Raw genomic sequence first — 4,230 nt, 5'->3', positions numbered from 1 at the left:
TCACCTGGCAAGGTCCTTAGTGAGGCATTATCTAGATCAGTTGGCCTGTATGCACGTCTTCAGAAAACGGTCTTGATTGTTAATTGATATGGGAAGGCCCAGCCCATTGTGAGTGGCACTATTTCCTAGGCAGGGGTTCCTGAACAGCAAGAGAGGAGAAGACAGCTAAGAGCAAGCAAGCCAGCAGCATTCATAGCTCTAGTTCTCTCTGTTCATGACCGTCAGGGTGCAAATTAGGTTCCTCCTGCTTTGACTTCCCCACATTCAAGGACTTAGAAGCCAATTACACTCCTTCTTGTCTAAGTTGCTTTTTCTCAGAGTATAGTATCACAGTAACAGAAATGAAACTGGAGCAGGTCATTGCTCAGCCCAAGAATGTATCAAAAACTAAATCCTAAGTAGCTGTCAAAGAGACTGGTATTGTTATGATGTGTTTCCTGAAGGTTCATGTATTAAAGGCAGTGTTCAGAGGTGGGGCTTGGGGAAGTGGTTGGATCTCGAGGGCTCTGCCTTTATCAAGGTATTAATCAGTTGATGGACTCAAGATTGAACAGACAGTTGCAAGTGTTGGAAATGTGGAAAATGGCTCACTTCCTGCTCCGATGAGGGGAGCAGCTTCGCTCCTCACAACCTTCAGCCACGATGCTCAGCCACACCAGAGGCTTAGAGCACCAGATCCAGCTGACCACAGGCAGACAGAGATAGACAGACATACAGACAGACAGACACATCCAAATCATGAGCCAGCTGATCACAAAGACCTCCCAAACCGTGAACCAAGAAAAACACTTTCTCTTTGAGATTGTTCTCTTAAATGTTTATCACAGCAACAAAACTACAACTGACACAGATGGTCTAATTTAAAAACTAAGCAAAAATCCCAGCATGGCACTGCACACTGTAATCTGAGTACTTGGATGAGACAGGAGGCTCATGAGTTCAAAGCCACCCAGGGCTACAATGCAAAACCCTGGTTTTTTAATTGGTTTGTTTAAAAAAAATAAACAAAAGTAATTTCTATAAAAATACCAATGATAGTCTTCATATATATGAAAAAAGAAACTCCAAAAATTCATATAACACCACAAAGCCCCCCACCCCCCGATGCTAAACCAGTCCTTAGCAAAGAAAATAAAGGGGAGGGAATCACAAGCCTGGTTTCAAATCATACAACCAAGGACATACCTTTAATAGGAGCATTTAGAAGCTGAAATAGGAGGATGGTTAGTTTGAGGCTATAAAGCAAGACCCTCTTTCAAACACCAAACATCACAAAACAAATTACAAGACTGTAAAACCCAAACAATGTGACCTTGACATAAAAACAGATCTTTCAGTGGGGTGTGGGAGCTCCCACACTCTTATAATCCTGGCCCTTGGGAGGCAGAGACAAGAGGCTTGCCACAAATTCAAGGTGTCTATGGATTACATAGTAGTAAATTCCAGGCTGGCTGGCCAGTGCTACAAAGATAAATGAGACAATGTATCTCAAAATAAAGAAATAAGTTTTTAAAGGTCATGCACAAAAAGAGACAAAGGCACTCCATGGTTTTATACGTAATTGGAGAGCAAAACTGTGCCCCCAGGGCTAGTGGTGACATTCAGTGGTGATGTAGGTCACCTAGGATGGATCCCTAGCAATACAAAAACAAAAGTTAATGTAAAACTACAGAGCAGGACCAGCAAGATGGCTCATGTGGTAAGGACATTGGTGCCCTGGACTTATGTGCTGGAGGGAAATTTGAATGTGATGTAGTATATAATACTTGTAATAGAATTAAACAAGCTCAGAGATAGTATTTAGAGAATAGATTGTTAGCATCTATCAAAAAAAATTTTTTTTTAAAAAATGAACAGAATAGAGAGCTTATAGTCCCTCATGAGGAAAAGCTAGTACCGGAGCTCAACACAGGAGAGTGGAGGTGGGACCTGAAGCAGAGCCATGCAGAACACTGCTTTTGGCTTTCTCAGCCTGCTTGGCTGGCTTGGACCAAGCTGGTCTCAAACTCACCTCTAGATGCCTGCTGCTGCCTCCTAAATGCTGGGATAAAGATATGTATACCTGTGCACAGCCTTCAGCTTGCTTTTGCATCCGACCCAGGACCACCTGCCCAGGGGTGGCATCACCCATAGACTGTCCCCTCGCACAACCTTCATCAGTTAAGAAAATGTCTCGTAGACTTGCCTGCAGACCAGTCTGGTGGAGGGATTTTCTCAGCTGAGGTTCCCTCTTCCCAGATGATCTTAGCTTGTGACAAATAGACCAAAAAAAAAAAAAAATACGGAACACAGTATGTGTGTATTGAAATATCACAGCATATGGCATGGATGTGACAGTTGTGCAGAAGTTGAAGTTGTTCACATGCAGAGATAAAGTCCTTCAGAAGTCATTCAGGAGCACCTCCTAAGAGATAATAAGCATAGAAGGCACTGAGCCATACAGAACACAAGGCAGATGAACATGAAAAGCCCTGAGATACCACTGTTCCCCAATAGGATAGTTAACATTAACATGACCCTAAAGGACAAATGTTGAGAAGGCTGTGGGAACATTAGTAAACCAGGACAATCTTCCCACTAGCACAGCCACTGTGAAAAGGCATGGTGGCATCTGCATAGCATTCTGACCTAGCAACTCCATTTCTGGGCATAGAGTCAAAAAAAATGAGAGCCACCACCCACCAAAAGACAAAACATGGGTGTTCAGAAGAACCTATTTGTTGTGGATTCTATTTGAAAATAGTCTGAATATCTATCAAACTGGGGGCAGGGAACCTCACTCTGAAGACCAGGCTGGCCTTGAACTCTCAGAGATCAGCTCTACATGGTGCGTCCACAGAAGAAGCTATTCCTTGGCAATGAAAAGGAACCAGACACAGACACTCTCTCACAGACATCATTGAACAGGTGTTCTGGTGCTTTTTGGGTGGTCTCTAGAAATATCCTAGACCTTGATCTGATCAGAGGTCACAGGGATGTGTCCACATGTCAAAATTCACAATGTTGGGCTTTTTTTTTTTTTTAATACTTACACATTAAAATGTATGCAAGTTTAACTTCCTTTAAAAAGTAAATAAGCTTAAGTGTGTAACTCTGTGGAAGAGAGCTTGCCAAGTACATACAAGACCCTGGGATCACTGGGTGATGGTCGCACACACCTTTAATCTCAGCACGTAGGAGTCAGAGGCAGGTGGATCTCTGTAAGTTCAGGGCCAGCCTAGTATACAGAATGATTTCCAGGACATCCAGGGCTACACAGAGAAATCCTATCTTGAAAAACAAAACAAAAAACAAGAACAAGTTTTTAGAACAGAATAAGCTTGCTTGTCAGGTGTCTTAGTTAGGGTTTTACTGCTGTGAACAGACACCAAGACAACTCTTATAAAGGACAACATTTAATTGTGGCTGGCTTACAGTTTCAGAGGTTCAGTCCATTATCATCAAGGTGGGAGCACAGCAGCATCCAGGCAGGCATGGAGCAGGAGGAGCTGAGAGTTCTACATCTTGTTCAGAAGGCAGCAAGGAGAAGACTGATTTCCAGGCAGCGAGGAGGAGGGTCTCTCAAAGCCCATCCCCTCTAACAAGGCTGCACCTCCTAATAGTGCCACTCCCTGGGCCAAGCATCTTCAAATCACCACATCAGAATTTCCAGAATAAAGGTAGGAATGGTGATATATGCCTATAATCCCACGACTCTGGAGGCTGAAGCAGGAGGATCTTGAGTTTGAGGCAGTTCTGGGCTACACTACAAAATCTCATCTCAAAAACAAATGAACAAAACCAAAGCCCAGGGGTGGAGATGTCGCTCAGTTGGTCAGTACTGGCCTAGTATGCATGAAACCCTGAATTCCATTCCCAGCACCTTATAACCCCACACACCTATAACCCCAAAACTGGGATCCAGGCCTCTTGCTCAAACAAACAAGCCAAACAAAATAACCATGACAAAACCACCTACACACTAGACTTTCCAGAATAAAAGAGACCATTGTTAGGAGCCCTGAGAGCATCATTTTAGAAGTCACTGGCCATCAGAGCACCCCTCAGAGGTTAGGTGATACAGGACTCTACGGTAAATGAACGGCTGCAGGGTGTGAGAGCTGCCTGAGAATCAGAATCTCTGGTGTTTTCAAAGAGCAATGGGTACTGTTGAGAAGTCTATGGGAGGCAAACTTCCTCCTCATAGCTGCAAACCACTGACTATAAACCCCAGCCACCCCCCAAGCCTCT

At 43.8% G+C, this 4,230-nt stretch overlaps 1 long non-coding RNA gene across 1 annotated transcript; it reads right to left on the bottom strand.

Moving 5' to 3' along the window:
* Positions 1–800: 800 nt before the first annotated feature.
* On the bottom strand, positions 801–3,450 carry 4833413N01Rik. Its single transcript, XR_878526.3, has 2 exons — positions 3,415–3,450; positions 801–2,404 (listed from the first exon to the last, which is right to left on the bottom strand). It is a non-coding gene; the product is annotated as an RIKEN cDNA 4833413N01 gene (long non-coding RNA).
* Positions 3,451–4,230: the final 780 nt, after the last annotated feature.

The sequence above is a fragment of the Mus musculus genome, chromosome 1 (assembly GCF_000001635.26).
Source record: "Mus musculus strain C57BL/6J chromosome 1, GRCm38.p6 C57BL/6J".
Lineage (NCBI taxonomy): Eukaryota > Metazoa > Chordata > Mammalia > Rodentia > Muridae > Mus > Mus musculus.
Note: the sequence above shows the minus strand (reverse complement) of the source record. Positions and strands in the feature narration are given on the sequence as shown.